At 39.2% G+C, this 24,432-nt stretch overlaps 1 protein-coding gene across 44 annotated transcripts in view; it reads right to left on the bottom strand.

The window, feature by feature from the left end:
• The window catches only part of DTNB (dystrobrevin beta), a 307,598-nt gene that overhangs the window by 114,379 nt on the left and 168,787 nt on the right, over positions 1-24,432 (bottom strand). The window lies entirely within an intron of this gene.

Below are 24,432 nucleotides of genomic sequence, written 5' to 3'. Positions count from 1 at the left end.
ACCAAATAAGAAAAGATATAGTGGGGTTGGGCATGGTGGCTCACACCTGTAATCTCAGCACATTGGGAGGTTGAGGCAGGTGGATCACCTGAGGTCAAAAGTTCAAGACCAGCCTGGCCAACATGGTGAAACCCTATCTCTGCTAAAAATACAAAGATTAGCCGGGTGTGGTGGTGGGTGCCTGTAATCCCAGCTACTTGGGAGGCTGAGGCATGAGAATCACTTGAACCTAGGAGGCAGATGTTGCAGTGAGCTGAGATCATACTACTGTACTCCAGCTTGGATGACAGAGCAAGACTGTCTCAAAAAAAAGAAGAAAAGATATAGCGGGCTGCCCCTTTTACAGAAACTTCCTGAGAAGTTCTAGAGGCTCTAGCATCTTGCCAAAAATAAACACAATCATCATCAGTCCAGTGCTTAAGGCAGCAAAAACATAAAGGCAAAGAATAGCTATTAAACCTTTACACTCTGTAGCAAAGTCTTCTTTCTCTGCAGATCTCGCATCTAATGCATTATGTTGCAGTCTTCTCTAAGGAAACAGAACAATCGCATGACGAAGGGTCTTCTCTACAAGGCAGTCTACCCCACAGCATTTTGGGAAAGAGCAGGTGCAAGAGGACAACTCATTAGAAAGCAAACACACAACACGTCTGCCCTCCACCAGCAAGTCCATGAAGCAGTCAAATGACAGGACAGGAAAGCAGAGGTAGCACATGGTGTGCTACCACTCCTTGGAAGCCTAAAAATAAAACACACCTACTTGCAATAGAATCCAAGTCTTGCTGCAAATCTGTAGCCTGATGAACCCAGTCAGCAATTCCATTCTGATGAGGACTTTAAGGAGTACTCGCACCTCCTCTCCAAGGGCCTCTTCTAATTGCCAACTCTTGGTAAGAAAGTAGTCTGCAGAACTGTGTCAGCCAAGTAATCTAAGTAGGTAGCTATCAGGAGGTATGGAGAACCAGTAAGGCTTGATTTTTTTTTTTTTTTTTTTTTTTTTTTTTTTTTTTTGCTGAAGAGGAGTTAATGGGAATGCAAGCAGGGTGAAAAAATAGGACGATGGTGTCTGTCAACTGCTTTGATGCAGACAGCTCCTTAATTCATAAAGGCAGCGTAACCCAGGGCAGTTGAAACAAAAGGGCTAGTCAGTGCGAGCTGCTGAGCAGGCTTTGATGGACATCTCTGGCAGGGTAGTCCCATCATGAGATTGTCTCTGCCACTCAGAGTCATTTTGTGGCCTCTTATTCATTTCATCTAGTCAATAGCTCCTAAAATGGTGTTCCTGGCTTTGGTCCCCACCACCACCATCACATTTCAGTCCTCATTTGGCTAGTGTTACTGAAATATTCTAAGTTTTCTATTGGTTTATGGGTGTCGAGGGAACCTTTCTATTGTTACTTATCTGATTTCTCACAGCTAAAATTACTTTCCTAAGCACAGCTCTTGTCACGTCACTATTCTGCCCCAAATCATCAATTCTCTGCTAGTCTCCCAAATCAGGACAAAACTTTGTCTGTGTAGGTACCGCCCAGGCAGCACAGCCTCAGCCTCCCAGTGCCTCCTCATTCTCACCATTTCACCTCCTTCCTAAGTAGCAAATACGCTACTCTGTTCAAACACAGGTCCTGAAATTTTTTGGCACAATAAAACAAAAACAAAACAAAAATGACAAAAACTACACAAGTATTTACACTAAAAGTAGAGGGAGTCAAAATGAAACCCTTACTAAATGCCTCAGTGCCTGGGAAATAATTCTATTATTTACTTAGATAAATGAAGCGGTGAGAAAAGCCAAGCCAACAAATCAGATAGCCAACTAGTGTCACTGTTACTACACACACCTGGATATCCAAAATAAGAGCCTAAACGAAAACGGATGCATGTGTGAGACTACTTAGCAGAAAATGGAAGAGTTGACTCATATCAGAAATATAATAAAAACAAAATAACAGTGGGATATCATCTTTCAAGGCAACAAACTCTAACGATATAGAAGAGGGACAGAGCACAGAATGTGAAGGGCAACGTGAACAGTAATGGGTGAAATTAATTACAGGAAGAAACTACAGGCTGGGCGCAGTGGCTCACACCTGCAAAACTTGATGAGCTGACTCTAAATGCACATGGAAATGCAAGAGATACAGCCCAAAAATCTTCCAAAAGGAGAATAAATGTGAAGGACACACAGTTTCCAATTTCAAACTTATCACTAACTTTCAAAGTGGGTTCGTTTGCTTCAGGTCCAAAGGTTCAGAGAAACTGCCCATTACTCTCTCCAGTGACAAAGAAATTCATAATTGATATCTGAAATGATTGACTTTGAAAAAGTTTCTAAGCCTAAATACTGTATAAGGATTAACTGATAGATCATGATGCTATGATATGATAAATTATGTCATCTATCATGTCACAGCATCGTAACAGTGATAGCTACTTAGAAGGCTCTAAGTAGCTGTCTAAACTGGCATCCATGTCACTGCTATGAGCTTACTCCACACCCCGCCTGTCTGCATTGCCGGTTGGAGTATTCCAGGTGGAAGTACAGCTGACAATGACACTCTTCCAGCCTCTCCACTCAAGGCCTCTTCTGTCATGATTTCTCTCTGTGTCCATATAAAGGTTGGGGAAAATGATAAATGGATACATTCACAGGAAGCTGAAGAACACTACTGTAGACAGAAATGAAAGTGAACTTGATGATGTGTTAGAAGGGGTCTACGGCATTTTCATTTTGAAGATGGTAAACTTTTGCATCCAACAGCATTTTAGTACTTTTTCATTTGTACCCACATGAACGAGATACATGTCTTGATTTATTTAGAATTCTAAAGGTTTACATGGTCAGGTTAGTTTTTAGAGATCTTTTCTTGGGAAAGATCAACTTATATTTAGGGTTTGCTCACTCCATTAAAAAAAAAAAATCAAAAGCTTGCTGTCACTTGTACTTCTCCTGCTAAACCCTATTTCTCTCTTTCCTCCTACAGCTACTGATAAAATTTAAAAGCACAAAAATTTAGAAATACAGCTTTATTTCAGCTTCATGACTCAATTTCATCCAAAATCTTTAAATGCATCTTTCACGTCAATGTCTTCATCATCACTAAAGGTTCTGAGTCAGCACACAGTTCTCCACAGGCCATCATCTTTATTTCTGACTCAATTATTTAGAAACAATTTCTCTGTATGCTCCCAATGGAAAGACAATGTGGTATACTACTTGGTGGTAAAAAAAAAAAAAAAAAAAAAATGGATCCTGGCATCTACAGCAACATGAAGATTATATGTAACTGAAGATTATATGTTAACTGAAATAACCCAGACACAGAGAGATAAACATCACATTTTCAGTCATAGCGGGAGCTAAAAATATTGGTCCCATAGAGGTAGAGAGTAAATGATGGTCACCCAGAGGCTGAGAAGGGTCTATGGAGGTGAAGAAGGATGAAGAGAGGTTGGTTAATGGGTATAAACACACAATTAGATGGGAGGAACAAGTTCCAATGTGAAACAGCAGAGTAGGGTGACTATAGTTAACAATAACAATAACAGTACATTTCAAAATAGAAGAGAGAACTTGAAATCTTCCCAATACACAGCAATGATAAATACTCAAGGCGACAAACACCCTAAATACCCCCTTTTTTTAAATTTTAAGTTTATGAGTACATGTGCAGGATGTGTGGGTTTGTTATATAGGTAAACGTGTGACATGGGAGTTTGTTAAACAGATGATTTCATTACCCAGGTATTCAGCCTAGTATTCATTAGTTATTTTTCCTGATCCTCTCCCTATTCCCACCCTCCACCCTCCAATCAGCTCTGGTGTGTGTTGTTCCCCTCTATGTGTCCATGTGTTCTCATCATTCAGCTCCCAGTCATAAATGAGAACATGAGGAAATATCCTGACTTGATCACTGCACATTCTACGCATGTACCAAAATATCACATGTATTCCATAAAAATGTACAAGTATTATGTATCAATAAGAACTGTTAAAAATTAATCTTTTCTATACATATAAGCTTGATATAATGAGAATATGGGAAACCTGCACCAACAATATGCCAAATATTTTAAGCACGATTTTTTTAGGAAAATTGTTCAGACACCAGGCCCTAAAAGAAATCTCAACTCTACCATAAAGAATCATTATCACACAGAATACCATCTCTGACCAAAATTCAGTAATATCACAAAGCATCAAAGAATATTAAAGTCTCATGTGTTTGGAAATTTTAAAAATTGACTTAACTTTACAATTGGATCCATGCATATTAGAAAAAAAAGAATTGTAAAAAATGAATTAACTGAATAACCATCTTAAGAAATAAGAAATTAGTAACGTGGTTTGATCCTTACATGTTTTCTCATCTGTCTCAATATCATCTGTAAGTTGGCAATTCCCAAATTTATATTTCCAAACCACACATATCCTTGAAAGTGCACTTGATATGTTAGAAGGGGTCTACGATGCTTTCATTTTGAAGATGGTAAATTTTTGGATCCAGCAGTACTTTAGTACTTTTTCATTTGTAACTTACTCCAGTGTACCCACATCAACAAGACATGTGGCTTGATGTATTTAGAATCCTAAAGGTTTACATAGTCAAGTTACACACATCCACAGACATATAAACTATCTGACATCTCTATTTGGATGTCAAAAATGACTCAACATGTCCAAAATGGAGCTCTCACCCTACGCAAGCTTGTTCTCCCTATAGTAATCCTCATCGCCACACTTCCAGTTGTGCAGACCAAACTGACCTCTCTTTCTCATTCTAGAGTATTTGTCAGCAAATACTGTTGCCCTAAATATATCCAGTGGTCATGTATCTGATCACCTCTCATCACCTCTACTGCTATCCACCTCGTCCACCCAAGTCCTCCTCTCACCTTTTTCAAAAGCTGACTCATTCCTACCATTTGGACTCTCCTTTAGTCTATTCTCTACAGCAGACAGAAGGAAAAGCCTTTTAAAATGGAAGTCATTTCTCCCAATGTTATCTCTCTCCAACCTCCCCATCCCCTGCTATCCCTCCCCTTGCGCCCCCACCCCACAACAGACCCCAGTGTGTGATGTTCCCCACCCTGTGTCCATGTGTTCTCATTGTTCGACACCTACCTATGAATGAGAATATGTGGTGTTTGGTTTTCTGTTCTTGTGTCACTTTGCTGAAAATGATAGTTTCCAGATTCATCCATGTCCCTGCAAAGGACATGAACTCATCCTTTTTTATTCCATGGTGTATTATGTGCCACATTTTCTTTATTCTGTCTATCATTGATGGGCATTTGGGTTGGTTCCAGGTCTTTGCTATTATAAACAGTGCTGTAATTAACATACATGTGAATGTGTCTATAACAGAATGATTTATAATCCTTTTGGTATATACCCAGTAATGGGATTGCTGGGTCAAAGAGTATTTCTATTTCTAGATCCTTGAGGAATTGCCACACTTCTTCTATAATGTTTGCACTAATTTACACTCCCACCAACAGTGTAAAAGCATTCCTATTTCTCTACATCCTCTTCAGCATCTGTTGTCTCCAGATTTTTTAATGATTGACATTCTAACTGGCATGAGATGTTATCTCAGCGTGGTTTTGATTTGCATTTCTCTAATGATCAGTGATGATGAGCATTTTTCCATATGTTTGTTGGCTGCATAAATGTCTTCTTTTGAAAAGTGTCTGTTCATATCATTCACCCACTTTTTGATGGGGTTGTTTGTTTTTTTCTTGTAAATCTGCTTTAGTTCTTTGTAGATTCTGGATATTAGCCCTTTGTCAGATGGGTGGCTTGCAAACATTTTTCCCCATTCTGTTGGTTGCCAGTTCACTCTAATGATTGTTTCTTTTGCTGTGCAGAAGCTCTTAAGTTTAATTAGATCTCATTTATCTATTTTGGCTTTTGTTACCATTGCTTTTGGTGTTTTAGTCATGAAGTCCTTGCCTATGCCTGTGTCCTGAATGGTGCTACGCAGATTTTCTTCTAGGATTTTTATGGTGTTAGGTCTTACGTTTAAATATTTACTCCATCTGGTGTTAATTTTTGTGTAAGGTGTGAGGGATAACACTGGGAGAAATGCCTGATATAGGTGATGGCGGTGGGGGTGGGGGGTGGAGGCAGCAAACCACCATGGCATGTGTGTACCTATGCAACAATCCTGCAATTTCTGCACATGTACCCCAGAACTTAAAGTATAAAAAAAAGAACTAAGGGTCTGTATCCCCTGAAATTTAGGAGAGAAATAGTAATGAAGGATTGTATTGTATTTTAAATCAGGCTAGAATAATAAAGGGTCAAGAAAGTAAATACAAGCAATAAATTGGAAGTCAGATCAGTCAAAGCAATCCAAACACATCCTCATGTCAAACTTAGTTCTTACAATGGCATATAAGACCCTCTACCATCTAGCTCTCATAATACCTTTGATTTCATCTCCCCCTTGCTAATGTAACTCCCCCTCTACCAGTTTTTTGATGTTCCTTAAACATGCTAGGTATGCTTTGGCTGCAGGGCCTTTGCCCAACCTGTTCCTTTTGCAAGGAATGCTCTTCCTCCAGATAGCCAAAAGGGTAACTCCATCATCTCCTTTAAGCTGATGTTCAAATGTCACCTTTCATTAAGGCCTAAAACAGTTATTAAAAACTGCAACCCACTCTACCTCCAATACTGCCCATCCCTCTTTCCCTGTTTTGCTATTCTATATCGCATTTATTACCTTCTATCATATAATTTATTTATTTATTTATCATTATTTTTGTCTGTTTCCTACCACTAAAAAAAAAGCTCAATGAGAGCAAAGACTGTTTTGTCTGATTTTCTTTGAATGGGGCCTGGAACATATTAAGTACCCAATAAAGATTTGCTGCATGACTGAATGATAAACAGAGAAAATCTGAAGATAATGACGGAAATAATACAGACAAAAGCAGGAATCAGTAATTATTTGTTTCATTTCATAATTACTAACCATACTTGACATGTAGAGGAATAGGTTGTCAAATATGATCCATTCTGAATGTCAAATATGCTAGGTACATCACTGGCTTTCCAATTCATGAATATGGTATATCTCTTTATTTATTTAGGTCTTTTAAATTTTTTTTGAGACAGATTTTTACTCTTGTAGCCCAGGCTGGAGTGAAATGGCACGATATTGGCTCACTGCAACCTCCACCTCCTGGGTTCAAGTGATTCTCCTGCCTCAGCCTCCTGGGTAGCTGGGATTACAGGCGTGCCCCACCATGCCCAGTTAATTTTGTATTTTAAGTAGAGACAGGGTTTCCCCACATTGGTCAGGCTGGTCTTGAACTCCTGACCCCGGGTGATCCACCCACCATGGCCTCTCAAAGTACTGGGATTATAGGCGTGAGCCACCCTGCCCAGCCTTAAATTTCTTTCAGCAATGCTTTGTATTTAGTTTACAGATCTTACATATGTTTCATTATATTTATTCATGTTATGTTTCTTAATGTTATAATAAATGGTACTGCTTTTTAAAATTTCATTTTCTAATTGCTGCTAATATACAGAAATGCTACTGTTTTTTAAAGGTACCTATGTCCTGCAATACTGTTAACTTCATTTGTTAGTTCTAGTATTTTGTTTTGTAGATTCCTTAGCATTTTCTATGTACAAAGTCATATCATCTATGAATAAAGAAAATTTTACTATTTCCTTTTCAATCTGAATGCCTTTAATTGCTTTTTCTTGTCTTATTGCACTAGCTAGATCACTAGTAAAATGCTGAACAGATGCACTGAGAGTGACAATCTTGCCTTCTTCCCATATTAAGGTAAAATTTTCAGTCTTTTACCATTAAGCATGATGATAGCTAGGTAAGTTTTTCATACATGTGCATTTTCAGGTTGAGAAGATACTCTTTATTCCTAACTTTCTGAGAGTTTTTAAAAACGTGAATTGAGGATTGAATTTTGTCAAATGTGTAAGATCATTTTCCTTCTCCTTGAAGCGTATCCTTTACAAATTCCTTAGTGTGGTTCCTTTAGTAGTAAACTCTCCATTTTTATTCATCTGCAAATGTTTTTGTCTTCTGCCTTTCTTGACAGGTATTTTCTCACTCAGTACATAATTTTAGGATTATAATTATTTTCCTCTCAGTTCTATGAAGATAGTATTTCCACTGTGGTCCTGTGATTTCTAATGTTGCTGTTTAGAAGTCAACTTTCTGTGAAGTTGTTAATTCTTTGTAAATAATATTTTATTTGTTTTTAATATCTTTTCTTTGTCTCTGCTGTTCTCTAGCTTTACTATGATGTGTGTGGGTATGAATTTTCTTTTAGGCTTTTTTTTTTTGTATTTTTAGTAGAGACAGGGTTTCACTATGTTGGTCAGGCTGATCTCGAAATCCTGACCTCAAATGATCCACCTGTCTCAGCCTCCCAAAATGCTGGGATTATAGGCGTGAGCTGCCATACCCAGCCAGTTTCTGTTGTTTTTTTTCTTGAGACAGAGTGTCACTCTATTGCCCAGGCTCAAGTGCAAGTGGTGCAATCTTGGCTCACTGCAACCTCTATTTTCCGGGATTCAAGTGATTCTTATGCCTCAGTCTACTGAGTAGGTGGGACTACAGGCACACGTCACCATACCCGGATAATTTTTGTGTTTTTAGTAGAGATGGGGTTTCACCATGTTGGCCAGGCTCGAACTCCTGACCTCAAGTGATCTATCTGCCCACCCTGACCTCCCAAAGCGCTGAGATTACATGCATGAGCCACCTTGTCCAGCCTAGGTTCTTAATTAATATTTGTTGACCACTGCTATCAACTTGGGGCAATTTCCATTCATTATCTTGTGGGCTCACCTCTAATTTTTTTATTTTGTCCTTCTGGAATTCCAATTATCTATAGGATATAATCTCTAAATCTAATCTGATATTTATCTTATCTTACTGAGGTTTCTAATTGTTTTTACAGTTCTTAGAAGTTTTATTTGATTCCTCTTTAGGTTTTCTCGTAATTTTATAGTCTTTTGTTTCTTCATACTTTACACCTTAAACATATTCCTGCTTTTTAAAAAAATATTTATTTTATATTCTGTATTTGATAATTCACACTCTTTATAGAACTTTAATGTATTGTTCCTGTTAATGCTTCCTCACACCAGCTTTTTTTTTTTTTTTTTTTTTTACAAGAGATCAAGTTCCTTGGAACTTATCTGTGGAGATTACTCAAGGCTAAGGTTTTTAAGTGCCTTTCTTTTTTTGAAATGGAGTCTCGCTCTGTCACCCAGGCTGGCATGCCGTGGCGTGACCTCGGCTCACTGCAACCTCCGCCTCCTGGGTTCAAGTGATTCTCCTGCCTCAGCCTCCCGAGTAGCTGGGATTTCAGGCACCCATCACCACACCTAGCTAAGTTTTGTATTTTTAGTAGAGAGGGGGTTTCACCATGTTGGCCAGATTGGTTTCCAACTCCTGACTGCAAGTGGTTCACCCTCCTCGGCCTCCCTAAGTGCTGGGATTATAGGAGTGAGCCACTGCGCCCGGCTTAAGTGCCTTACTACAAAGAGAATTTATGTTTGCTTCTGACAGATTTCTGGGAGCACCACCCAAAAAGAGAAGCTTTAAATTTAATCAATTAAATTTCTAAGTTGGGATTTAGGGGCTAAACATATGGTATAAATTCTGGTTCCAAACCTATGTGAAAGTGGGCCTGTGGTTAGGAATTTCTTTTCGGCCTTTTCTATTTCTAATTATAAATTATAGCATGCTCCACCTACTGATTTTCTCAAAGGGCAGGAACAAAATGTTTATGTTTCCTACTTGACAACTTGGCAAATGTGAGAGGGAATTTGAGATGATGAACAATACACATGAATGTCCTAAATCTATACGGAAACATGAAAGATATTCTTAAAATGTATTCTTTTGTGCACTATTGTACCATTTGTTTGTATTTATTTACTTCATTTCTGTGAGAAATGTACAGATTATGTCAATATAAATTGGTTTCATGCCCTAAATTCATGTAGGTTCAAATTTAAGGTTAGCTTTTTATGCTTCCATATGGAACTTATTCTTCCATACAGTATCGGATTTAGATTTTTAAGCTTTCAAAAGGGCTGAACTCACCTAGATAACATTGTAGCAGTTTAATCGATTTCTCCAAATGAAGACATTAAAAATTCATCTCAATAAAATCTATGGAGAAGTTCTTCACAAGAATGTTTTCCTTGTGATAAACTAGACATAGGAAATGAGTAAAAAATAACAGCTGGATTTATACAGAATTAAACATGAGGTGGTCACAGCTTAAAAGAAATGACTAAAAGGAAAAAAGGTGTCCCTTAAATTCCAAAACAATTCTGTTTTTATTATTTATTTATTTTTTGAGATGGAGTTTCGCTCTTGTTACCCAGGCTGGATTGCAATGGCGTGATCTCGTCTCACCGCAACCTCTGTCTCCTGGGTTCAAGCAATTCTCCTGCCTCAGCCTCCAGAGTAGCTGGGACTAAGGGCGCACGCCACCATGCCCAGCTAATTTTTGTATTTTTAGTAGAGACGGGGTTCCACCTTGTTGACCAGGATGGTTTCGATCTCTTGACCTCGTGATCCACCCACCTCGGCCTCCCAAAGTGCAATTCTATTTTTAAAAGTGAAAAACCAAGGATGTAGACTTTCAATAGAATTTAACTGAATATTTCTTTAAATTGATGCTTGGAGCCAATGTATCCAGTTTTACCCTTAGAATTATTCTATTAATAAGATCCAAAGGGGAAAAAGTAAGGCAAAAGAAAAGGGCCAGTTTACACCAGAGGAGATACCTTATTCCAACCTTATCTTGACCTCCAGGATTATTTCTGGTAGTAAAGAAGAACTTCCCTCCAAAAGCTCATTAAAAAATATAGATTTTTACAGCATGAGTAACTTCTCTTTGGTTGCCTTCCAAAGTATCAGTAGGACCAGCAAAAGAATAGCAAATAAACAAGCAAGGTCCTATAATGTGACCTTGAACAGAGAGACTACAAGAAAGTCACTGAGTTTAACCTAATTTAACTAGAATTTATAACTGTGCTCCATACTCTAGAAACACAAGTCAGTAAAAAGTTCAGTCCCACAAACACATGGAATCTGCCAGGCACTAAAGATGTACAATCCCAGCCCTTAAGAATTTGAGGGTACCTCTCATGAGATCTGGTCATAAAAGGAAATTTAAAAAAAAAAAGAAGTTGATGATGCAAAGGAAGTGCTTATAATCTTCAAGAAGTCCAGGTTTAATACATGCTGAAGAAACCTTTAAAGAAGGAGACTGCATTTTATTTGTGTGCCCAAATGACTGATAAAACAACAAGAACTCAAGGAATTTAGAAACGGAAAGAAGAGATTCATATGAGTTAGCTACTTGGAAAGTTTAAGGAAGGTTGCATGGACATAGCAGGATTTAAACTGGACTCGAGGATACAGAAAACCTGGAAGTCTGAAAGAGACAAGAAGGACATTCAGAAAAGTGGACAGCCTGGCTGGGTCATCATGAGCTAGCTCAGTGGAAAGGGCTACAAAGTTTTAAAGGGTAAGAAGGCAGCAGGTCTGGCAAAGCAGAGGCTTTGTACTCCATAAATTAGTAGCACAAGATAAGATTCAAAAAGTTAAGGTGGGTCCCGATTACACAGGTCTTGAATTCCAGCACGAGGAGTGCCTCCTTGATTCTATAGGCAGTGGGGTTTTGTAGATTTTTAAATAGGGAAGTAATATGACAAAGGCAGTGACTCAAGAAGATTAATTTGTTAGAAATATGTGGACAGATGAGAGTTTTAAGAAGAATGATAAAGGGCTAAAAGTAGGTTCTAAACTCAGGCACCAGTCAAAAGCGGGCAATATAAAGACTTGCAAAGGTGCCAAGAAATATTCAAATTATTCTAAATTGTAGTCAGTATACAAATCCTATTAAGAAATCCCATTCAAATGAAATATAATCCTGAGGCTCACTGTCTGCATGAAATTATATTACAGGTATAACAGGTTTAGATAGGGAAGAAATAAATGCCAAAGAAAAGCAAATTTCTCCAGTACTATGAATGATTATTTTTTTAAGGATTTTGAAAATAATCATAATGAACTGGAGAACCATTGCTTCCAGCCCCAATTTTTGAATTATTGCTCTAGCACTGTAAAACACAGGAAATAGGCTGGGCATGATGGCTCATGCCTGTAATCCTAGCACTTTGGGAGGCTGAGATGAGTGGATCACTTGAAGTCAGCAGTTTGAAACCAGCATGGCCAACATGGTGAAACCCCGTCTCTACTAAAAATACAAAAAAAGAAAAAAAAATAGCCAGCCGTGGTGGCATGCATCTGTAGCTCCAGCTACTTGGAAGGCTGAGGCAGGAGAATTGCTTGAACCCAGGAGGTGGAGGTTGTAGTAAGCTGAGATCGCACCACTACACTCCAACCAGTCTGGGCGCAGAACGAAACTCCGTCTCAAGAACAAACAAAAACTCACAGGAAATAAAGCCTCCCTCATCTTGACACACTGATATCATTTAATAACCTGAATCCCTCATGAATATCACTGCTGTTAGTAGGTCATGAACATATACACATATACATGCATTTATGCATTCTGTAAGAACCTGGAGATACAGCAGGAAGCAAAATAAAGTCCTTGTTTCTGGCAGTAAAATAAGTTTGGTGGGAAAAAAAAATCCTTGTTTTCAAAGAACTTACAGTCTAGTAGGGTAAAGATTATAAACAATCACAAAAATGAATTTTTAAAATGTCATATAATGGTAAGTGTCATGAGGAAACTGAAGCAAGACTGAAGGAAACTGACTGATAGTGCTATTTTAGCTATTTTAGATAAAAGAGTTATAGAAAGTACCTCTGAGAAGCTAACATTTAGGGAGAGATCTGAGTAAAAAAGTAAGCCATGTGAATATCAGGATGAGGAGCATTTCAGGCAAGTGAACCAGCAGTTGCAAAGTCCCTGAGGTGGACACATACTTGGTATTTGCAAGGAACAAAACCAGAATAACAAAAGAGTATAGGGCAATGGAAAAGTGGCAGGAAATAAAGTTAGAGAAGTTTCCAGGAACCAGATTTTATGGGGCCTTGTAGACCATTGTACAGACTTTGGCTTTTAAATGCAAGGAAGTCACAGAGCAAGAACCAAAAACAAAAAAAGACATGCACTGGGTTACATCATAGGACAGATATAATATGCTAAACAAATTTACTAGATGTCAATTTTCAGCCCTGAATTTTCCTTGCATACATCTAACACCCTTTTAGAAATAGATGATTTATATTATAAGTTCACATAACAAGAAACATCTTTGAAAAATCTTTTTTTTGGGGGGTTGGGGGTGGGGACAGAGTCTTGGTCTGTTGCCCAGGCTAGAGTGCAGTGGCACAATCTCAGCTTACTGAAACCTCCAACTCCCAAGTTCAAGTGATTCTTGTGCCTCAGACTCCTGAGTAGCTGGGATTACAGGCAGCCACCTCCATGCCTGGCTAATTTTTAGCATTTTTAGTAGAGACAGGGTTTCACCCTCTTGGCCAGGCTAGTCTCGAACTCCTGACCTCAAGTGATCTGCACACTTTGGCCTCCCAAAGTGCTGGGATTACAGGTGTGAGCCACTGCACTCAGCTGAAAAATCTTAAAAGGATTTTTCATTGCTATTATTATCATTAAGCAGGATATAAAAGTGGGTTGACTCAAATGGAATATATCCACGGTTGTGGCTCCTGCTGAGGATTTGTTATACATAGAAGATTACTATGTCCTATACAGGACTCGTTGCAAACACAGAACAAATACACCGACAAAAAATAAGGGAGAAGAGGGTAGAGTATGAGAGGGAAGAAGAGAAGAAGAGATTAATAGATTTACTAGAATCCCTGTCAAAATCTTTTAAAATTGACAGGTACAGCCTAAAATGTCTGTGGAAATGCAAAGGATTAGAATAACCAAAACAATTTTGAAAAAGAAGAACACTTACATTACCCAACTTCAAAACTTACTATGAAGTTATAGCAACCAAGACCAAATGATACAGCTATAAGGACAGACACACACACAGGTCGATGGGGTAGAATTGAGAAATAAACTCATATTTACAGTCGGTTGATTTTAACAAAGATGGCAAGACAATTCAATGGTGCAAGGAATGGTCTTTTAACAACTGGTGCTTGGACAAGTAGATACGCACACATTTATTTATTTATTTAAGACTGAGTCTCACTCTTTTTGCCCAGCCTGGAGTGCAGTGGCGTGATCTCGGCTCACTGCAGCCTCCCAAGCGATTCTCCTGTCTCAGCCTCCTGAGTAGCTGGAATTACAGGCGCCTGTCATCACACTTGGCTAATTTTTGTATTTTTAGTAGAGACGGGGTTTCACTATGTTGGCCAGGCTGCTCTCAAATTCCCCACCTCAAGTGATCTGCCCACCTTGGTCTCTCTAAGTGCTGGGATTACAGGCATGAGCCAACGCAGCTGGCTGCACATATTTAAAAAGGAACTTAGACACTTATCTCAAACCAGACATAAAATTTCACTCAAAATTCACACCAATGTAGGGTTTAAATTATAAAACTTCTAGGAGAAAGCCTTTCTGACCTTGAATTAGGTAAAGATTTCTTAGATATGGCACTCAAAACACAATCCATAAAAGAAAAAAACTGATAAACTGGACTTCCTAAAAATTAAAAGCTTCTGTTTTTCAAAAGATAATTGAGAAAATGAAAAGACAGACATACACTGAGATAACTTATTTGCAAATTACATATCTAATACAGAATTGTGTCCAGAATATATTTAAAAAAACTCTTAAAACTCAATATGAAGAAACACCCCAATTATAATATGAGCAAAAGAAATTGCTACAGCTCAGAGGTGCCCAAGGAGACATGATGAATAAATGTAGTATGATATTCTGGATAGGACCCTGGAACAGAAAAAGAACATTAGGAAAAAAAGCTAATGAAATTCCAATAAAGTATGGAGTTCAGTTAATAACAAAATCAAGACGGCTTCATTTCTTTTTCTTTTTCTTTTTCTTTTTTTTTTTTTTTTTTTGAGATGGAGTTTCACTCTTGTTGCCCAGGCTGGAGTGCAATGGCACGATCTCAGCTCACTGCAATCTCTACCTCCTGGGTTCAAGCGATTCTCCTGCCTCAACCTCCCAAGTAGCTGAGATTACAGGCACATATCATCACGCCTGGCTAATTTTTTGTATTTTTAGTAGAGTCGGGGTTTCACCATGTTGGCCAGGCTGGTCTTAAACTCCTGACCTCAGGTAGTCCACCTGCCCTGGCCTCCCAAAGTGCTGGGATTACAGGTGTGAGCCACTGTGCCTGGCCTCCTATCACTTTAGAAAACAGGTTGGCAGTTTCTTTAGAAGTTCAACATACGTGGCTGGGCACAGTGGCTCACTCCTGTAATCCCAGCACTTTGGGAGGCCAGGCAGGCAGACCACCTGAGGTCAGGAGTTGGAGACCAGCCTGGCCAACATGGTGAAACTCCGTCTCTACTACAAATAAAAAAATTAGCCAAGCATGGTGGTGGGCACCTGTAATCCTAGCTACTGGGAGGCTGAGGCAGGAGAATCACTTGAACCCAGGAGGTGGAGGTTGCAGTGAGCCAAGACTGCACCATTGCACTCCAGCCTGGGCAACAAGAGGAAAACTCTGTCTCAAAAAAGAAAAAAAGTTTAACATATGCTTATACTGCATGACTCAGCAGTTCTACTCCTAGATATGTACTAAAGAGAAATGAAAATATATGTCTACAGAAAGACATCAATATTCATAGTAGCGTTATTCATAAAAACTAAAAATGAGCCAAATGCTCATCAACTGGTGAATGGATAACAAAATGTGATATATTCATACAAAGGGCATTTTCAACATTAAAAAGAAATGACCTATTTATACTTGAAACAACATGGATAAACCTCAAAAATATTATGCTAACTGAAATAAGTCAGAAACAAAAGACTATATATTGTACAGCTCTGTTTATGTGTAATTTCTAGAAAAAGCGGGAAGTAGATTGGTGATTGCCTTAGGGCTGGAAGTGGGAGCTGGGATTGACTACAAATGGATAGGAGGGAACTTTTTGGATGATGAAAATATTCTTAAATTGGATGGTGGCAATGGTTCCAAAACTGTATAAATGTACTAAAAATAATTTAACTGTCATAGTGGGTGAATTTTACAGAACATAAATTGGACCTCAAAATAAGACAAATCAAAACCACAATGAAATATTACTTGATACGCATTACGATGGCTACTATAAAAACAAATCAACATAAAATAACGAGTGTTGGGAAGGATGTGCAAAATCAGAACTCTTTTGCACTACTAGGGAGATTATAAAATGGTGCGATCTCTATAAAAAAACAGTGTGAGGATTCCTCAAATCCTCAAACAATTAAAAATAGAACATATGATCCAGCAATCCCACCACCTGGTATACACACAAAAGAATTAAATTAAATTAAATTATTGTGAATAGTGCTATTATGAACCTCTTAGAGGTATCTGCATACCCATGTTCATAATAGCACTATTCACAATAGCCCAAGGGTGAAAGCACCCAATCCAATAATATTCCATTGTCTGTAGATAACACATCATACAAATGAGGGATAAATGGATGAGCAAAATATGGTATCTACATACAATGGAATATTATTCAGCCTTAGAAAGGAAGGAAATCCTGTCACATGCTACAACACAGATACCTCAACACAGAACCTTGAGGGCATTATACTAAGTGAAATAAGCCAGTCACAAAAAGACAAATACCACATGATTCCACTTACATAAGGCATGTAAAGTAGTCAAATTAATAGAAACATAAAGTAGAATGGTGGTTACCAGGGGGTAGAGGGAAAAGGGCATTGATGTTTAACGGGTATAGAAAAAGTTCTGAAGATCTGTTTCACAACAATATAAATATAGCTACCACTACTGAATTGTACACTTAAAAACCGTACACTTAAAAAAATTAAGATAGTTAATTTTATATTATGGGTTTTTAAAACCATAATAATAATAATAAAAGAATACCAAGCGATGATGATTTGTGAGATTTCGAGTTTAAAAGCAGAGACCTTTATGGTAGGATAATGGCAAATGGTGCGAAAATCTCAAGAGGAGAGTGCAACTCAGCAGAACCAAGTCAAAGCCACTTGTAATAATCACCCTCCTTGGACTCAAGCTTGACAGTTCTGAGTTTTGTTGTGTTACGTAATGCTGTTCCTCCTTACTGCACCATGATCAGCTCATTCACTGTTCACATGAGGATCCCTCTCTCTCACACGTACACAGAGGTACTACACATATATATACTATACATGTGGGTTTGTGAGTGCAAGTTCCCCTCACCCCCACCCCAAAACACACACACACACGCACACACACACACACACGCACACACACACACACGCACACACACACACACGCACACACACACACACACACACACTGAGGTGCAGGCAAAAACATCCTATTTCTAGGACTGTCTTAGATGATGCATGGCCCTCTTTGCTCTTTCCTTCCTTTTTGGAGAGGTATACTTCCAGGGCTAGCAAGCAACCTTAAGCTCAGAAGAATGATTCTGGGACTTTCAGCCTGAAATGGAGCAAAACAGGTAACATTCATACCAGGACATAGTGAAGCGCAAGGCTCTAAGAAAACTCTGTCTTCCCCAGCTTCTACATTTTCAAATTCATCCCAGCGAAATGCAAGACAGAACTAGTATCAGATGGGCTGTGACCTAACAGCCTTCACATTCTAGGCTATATATATAGGAGAATAAAAAGCAAATCTTCTTTTCATAAAAAGACAAAGGAATAGACCCCAAGTTTTAGGTTCCTAACGCCCACTGGTAAGCAAATTACGTCAGCAAGGGTAAATATTTGAAAATCATTACAGCAGGCCAGGCATATGCCTATAATCCAACATTATGGGAGGCTGATGTGGGAGGATTTCTTGAAGCCAGGAGTTCAAGACCAGTGTGGGCAACATAGCAAGACCCCATCACTTCAAAAAAATATAAAAATTAGCCAGGTGTGGTGACATGTGCCTGTAGTCCTAGCTATTTGGGATGCTGAAACAGGAGAAACGCTTGAACCCAGGAGTTTTGAGGATACAATGATCTATGATTACATCACCATACTTCAGCCTGGGTGACAGATCAAGACCCTGTTTCTATTTTTTTTTTTTACTTTTGTTTTCTCACCCCGTCTTTTGGTGCTGATCCTTTCTCTAAAATACAAACAACCCAAAAAATTTTGCATTATAGCAAAATGCAAGACAATAAATATCAGATGAACTATGATCTAAGAATCAAAGTACAAGTTGAGAATCCGTTATCCAAAATGCCTGGGACCAGAAGTGTTTCATATTTTGGATTTTGAAATATTTGCATTCTATTTACCCTGGTTGACCAGGCTAATTCCAAAAGTCCACAATCTGAGATGCACCAATGAGCATTTCTGTGGAGTGTCATGTTGGCACTCAAAAAGTTTCGGATTTTGGAACATTTCAGATTTTGAATTTTCAGATTTGAGATACTCAGCCTGCATATTTACCTGTCAGAAATAATTCAAGATTACAATTTTCCAAACAGGTTCAGTCTCAGGAGATCAAAATACCTAGAATGAATCTGATACTCCTTTCAAACAACTGGAACATCAGATTCACCTAGAGGTCTAAGAAAAAAGTATCATCTATCAGTTTCCTCAAGTAAGACTCTTTTCTCCCAACAAAAGAAGACAGCCCAACTCACAATACACATTCAATAACTACTGTAGAAGAAGTGTTTCAACCTACACCAACTTATCAATATCATGAACTCTGTAACATCCAATAATTTGAGAATACAATAAAAGCAATTAATAACTATCTTCAGAAAAAAAAAATTGGCTTATTAAAAACAGCTGTAGGCCAGATGCAGTGGCTCTCACCTGTAATCCCAGCACTTTGGGAGGCCGAGGTGGGCAGATCAAGAGGCCATGAGTTTCAGACAAGCCTGGCCAACATTATGAAACCCTGTCTCTGCAAAAATACAAAAATCAGCTGGGTGTGGTGTGTGACTGTAATCCCAGCTACTGGGGTGGCTGAGGCAAGAGAACTGCTTGAATTCTGAGGCAGAGGTTGCAGTGAGCAGAGACTGCACCACTGCACTCTAGCCTGGGCAACAGAGCAAGGCTCCATCTCAAAACAAACAAACAAAGAACAATTAAGAATTGGTGTAAACAGCAAGGCAATTCACCATAAGTGCCCTTGTCACAAAGCCATTTTCAACTCCAGACACATCCATCATTTTAAAAGAAGTGTCATAAAAAGTGCTTTAACAATTAAACAGCATCAACAAGAAGTTAGACTTGTTCTTTCATAGGGTTACAAATGGTCTTCTATTATTCCTGGTCTGGTGAATTCTGCTGATATATTTAAAGTTGTTATGAATAAGTAGAAAACAAGCATATTGTGTTTTACCAAAAAGTTCATAAGCACTGATAGCACCAATGCTTAAGCCATAGTTGCTTAAGTTCAAAAAGAAGATCTATGAGGTATAGGAAAAAAACAGAGAGAACAGATTTTTAAAGTTCAAATCAAAGTGATGTATACAGAGTCCAAGTCAGTATTAAACAGAGGGGCAGTTAAAATAGAACAAATTAGAGCAAATTAAAGTATTACTGTAATTACAGTTTTATAATTACAGTATAATTTAAATAACAGTATTTTTTAATTATCTAGGTTAATTCTGTTTTGATGCAACGTGTGGAGAAAACTGGTTGGCTTAGCTGTTCAAACATGCTATATATTTATGTATGCAAGAGACAAAAGAGTTTCTGTCAATAAGAGGCAGTCTGGTTTCTAGGTAACAAATTTTATGAATCTTTCAGCAAAAGATGTTATCTTCACCGCTGGATGAAAAAACAACTTGGGCCATCAAACCAAAGATGATGATGAGCATTCAGAAAAAAGAGTCTAAAGAAGCACAAAGTGCCTTAAATTTGCAGTTTTAGACACCCTTCTTTGAGAGTAGGGGTTGGCAAACTTTTTCAGGGCAAGATAGTAAATAATTTAGGCTCTGAGGGCCATTTGGTCTCAGTCGTCAATAACTCAATTCTGCTACTGTAGCTCGAAAGCAGCCATAAACAATATGAAAATGAGTAAGTATGTCTGTGACCCAATAATTTTTTTTTTTAAGTCAGAGTCTTGCTCTGTCACCCAGGCTGGAATGGCACAATCTAGGCTCACTGCAACCTCTGCCTCCCAGGCTCAAGCAGTCCTCATGCCTCAGCCTCCCGAGGAGCTGGGATTACAGGAGCATGCAACTGCACCCACCTAATTTTTATATTTTTTAGTAGAGACGGGGTTTTGCCATGTTGGCCATGCTGGTCTTGAACTCCTGGCCTGAAGTGATCCACCGGCCTTGGACTCCCAAAGTGCTGGGTGAGCCACTGCACCCGGTCCCAATAAAACTTTACTGATGGACGTTGACGTGATTTTCATGTAAGTGTCACTTCACAAAATATTCTTAATTCCCTTCAAACATTTAAGAACATAAAAGTCTTGCTAGATCATGGGCCACACAAAAACATGGGACAGGCTGGCCTTAGTCTGCAGGCTACAGTTTGCTCACCCCACTTAAGAGGAATCCCAGGTGCATGCTGTGGGAGACACTGGGCTCTTTCTCGCTGGAATTTCAGGGGAACAGACACGCTAAGCCAACACGTGGAAGTTTTGCTTTCCCTCAGAAATAAATCACCACAAACTGAAATGCAATGGTGACTAACCACTAATTAAAGAGATTAGGCTTAAGGACTCTGTGGTTAGAAAATTAGCAAGAGCAAATTGCTTGAATTAGGATCGAAGGAAGCCTGTTAAGAGGCATCCAGAGCTAGACTTAGTATAAACATGTTTTTGCCAAAAGGAACAACTCATTTCTCTCAGAGACTTGGAAGTAAGATAAGTTGCCAGAGTGCTGATATGTGAATTGGCTTTGCTTTGAATACAAGTCTTGAGATTTATTTGAAAAACCTTGTTTACTCAATATTCTCACCACCCCCAGAAAGGAACACAAGGAAATAGGCCTGACATCTAGTGGAGGCTTTAGGAAACTGTCGGTACATGACAAGTCTTCCTTTCTGAAAGAAAACCAAAACCAAAACAAAATGCAAAAAGATAAATGGTGGGGAGGAGTTAGATGCCTGTGTATAATATATTGTGCTGAGTATCATTCATTCACTCTATACACTGTAGGTGCCTACCATGCACCAAGCAGTATTTTAGGTTCTAGGAATTCAGTGGAGAACAAGACAAAGTCCAGCCTTTGTGGAGTTTACATTTTTGTGACATGATTAACTTTATCTGAAGGAAAAGATGTTAAAGTTTATAGCCTTCTAACCACTTAAAAGCACTTTCCCATATGTTATCTTTAAAAAAATATCCTGAGACAATTAAGACAGGTTTTATTATCACTATTTTACAGAAAGCAAACTGGGGTCTTTTTTTTTTTTTTTAGACAGAGTCTTGCTCTGTTCCCCAGGCTGGAGTGTAGTGGCGTGATCTCAGCTCACTGCAACCTTCACCTCCAGGGTTAAAGCAATTCTCCTGCCTCAGCCTCCTGAGTAGCTGGGATTACAGGCAACCACCACCACGTCCAGCTAATTTTTGTATTTTTAGTAGAGACGGGTTTCACCAGATTGGCCAGGCAGGTCTCCAACTCCTGACCTCAGGTGATCCGCCCACCTTGGCCTCCCAAAGGCATGAGCCACTGTGCCCAGGTCTCTTGATTTTCAATCCACTTTTCCTTCTACATACCCCACTGCCTCCCTTCTATTATTCAACAAAGATACAGTTATTCAGTGTTCTCTCTTGATTGTGAAACTAACCGTGAGATTCAAACAACACTCAAATACTACATGTTTCTGTAGTAACAATTTTATAGTGTGTCAGTGTGTTAGGATACCGAGGTGAAATGGAAAGCAGGCTGTCAATAGTCTGGGGCCCTAGACTCTAGTCCCCAAGCCACCATGTTGCAGCTGTGTGATTTGGGGTGCATCATTCAACCTCATCTATACTGTTTCTTGAGCTAATAAATAGGCTAATGTGGGCAGGTGAGGAGGCTCACACCTGTAATCCCACCCAGCACTTTGGGAGGTTGAGGTGGGAGGATGGCTTGAGACCAGGAGTTTGAGAGCAGCCTGGGGAACACAACGAGACCCTGTCTCAATAAAAATACAAAAAGTAGCCAGGTGTGGTGGTACACGCCTGTAGTCCCAGCCACTATGGAGGCTGAGGCCAGAGGATCACTTGTGCCAGGGAGTTCCGGGTTGCAGTGAGCTATGATCGCCCAGCTGTACTCTAGCTGGAGCGACAGAGCAGGAACCTGCTAATCAATCAACCAATCAATAAGCAAGTGAAATTTATATTACAAAGGCTGTTGCTGAGGTTAAATGAAATAATGTACACAGAAGAGGTAAGCAAAGGGCCCAGGACACGGTGGGTCCTCCATACATATCAGTAACACTTGCATCTCAAATGTGTGAGGATCTGAGTAAATCTCTATGCCAACAGCAAAACATCCAAATATACAGTATTTCATGTCATACTTAGTTTCAGTTCCTGCCCCAAATTTCTGTTTTATTTTTATTTCTATTTAAATTTTACTTCTGGGCATCTAATAATGGTAAAATATGAGGTTTTAAAATCTTTGTATTTATAAACCTCTATCTCCATTGCTACTATGATAGTCCAAACCACTATCATCTCTCACTTGGCCTGGCCTCTCTTTCACCCTGATCCCACTCTCCATTTCTACCCATCAGTTAGAGATTTTTAAAATGGAAAATTCAACATGTCCCTCTCCTATCCATAACTCTTCAGTCAAGGATAAGGCCCAACACTGTGTGGCTGCTCTTACCTGCTTGGCAGCCTGCCCCTGCTCCGTGGCCAAGCCCTCTTCGTCCCTGGCCAGGAGGCTCCTCCCTCCACCCTTCACGGGCTAATTCCTAGGCATCTTCTGGTCTCAATAGAAAAGTTCTTCACAAAAGCCAGTTTTCAGGGGGACAAGGTTTTGCTTTGTTGCCCAGGCTGGAGTGTAACACTGTGAAAGTGGCTCACTGCAGCATCAAACTCCTGGACTTAAGCAACTTGCCCCTCACCCCACCCCCACCCCACCCAACCTCAGCCTCAACATGTGGGACCACAGGTATGCACCACCACACCCAGCTAATTTTTTTAGAGACAGGGTCTTGTTGTATTACCCAGGCTGGTTGCCTACTCCTGGCCTCAAGCTATCCTTCCCTGGCCTCCCAAAGTACTCAGAATACAGGTGTAAGCCACCATGCCTGGCCCATACCTGTAATCCTTTCTTAACCTCCCAATAAGATAAACACAAACCATAAGATAAAGACATCTTGTTAGAGAACTACTTTCATAGATAGGACAAATATATGATTTATATCTCTCAGAGCTTCAAAATGAGGAGGACAGTTCTTTTGGATACAATGGTCTAATCTTGAAACTGATCAGAAACCACAAAATCTATTTAGAAATTCTAACTTTAAAGAAATCCCTAAATTTTCCAGTATTTAGACCAGAATCATATCACCAGCACCCAACTGGGAAATATTTAAGTTCCATGAAGCTATTCTTTCTAGCCAAACTATTTATTTTAAACCTCTTTCGAAGATACTTACCTGGCCTCAGTTATTTGGGACAAAGTAAAACTTAATTTTGAAGTGACTAATGCCACAATAGGCAACTTATACCCCTTCTAATTTTAAGCTGCACAATCTGTTACAGTGGAAAGTTTTAAGAAAGCTTTCCTCAATCTGCAGGGTGCTTCTGTAAACGAAAAATACCTGATTTCGGGGTATAGAGAAGAACTACAGATTCCATATAGATGTCAGAGAGCTAAAACACATGGACATGAGGATGTCATTATTGTTGAAAATAGAAGAATATCACATTTACATAAAAACAGAAGGTTAGTTACCTACACCTGAAAAAGCTGAAGATAAACAATGATTTGGAACATTCACCCTTTTCCAAGGGAAAGATAACATCTCTGTGTTTCTCAGAGGAAATTTATAATCCCCAGTGGTTCAGGATCCATAAGTACTGACATGTGCAAATCTTGGAGTCCACATATTTTCTCTCTCTTTCTTTTTTTCTTTTGGGACCAAGTCTCACTCTGTTGCCCAGGCTAGAGTGCAATGGTACAATCTCCACTCACTGCAAACTCTTCCCAGGTTCAAGCAATTCTCCTGCCTCAGCCTCCTGAGCAGTTGGGATTACAGGCATCCGCCACTATGCCCAGCTAATTTTTGCATTTTTAGTAGAGATGGGGTTTCACCATGTTAGCCAGGCTGGTTTCAAACTCCTGACCTCAGGTCATCCACCCCTGTCAGCCTCCCAAAGAGCTGGGATGACAGGCGTGA

Source organism: Callithrix jacchus, chromosome 14 (assembly GCF_049354715.1).
Source record: "Callithrix jacchus isolate 240 chromosome 14, calJac240_pri, whole genome shotgun sequence".
Taxonomy (NCBI): domain Eukaryota; kingdom Metazoa; phylum Chordata; class Mammalia; order Primates; family Cebidae; genus Callithrix; species Callithrix jacchus.
This window is presented reverse-complemented; position numbering and strand designations above follow the sequence as displayed.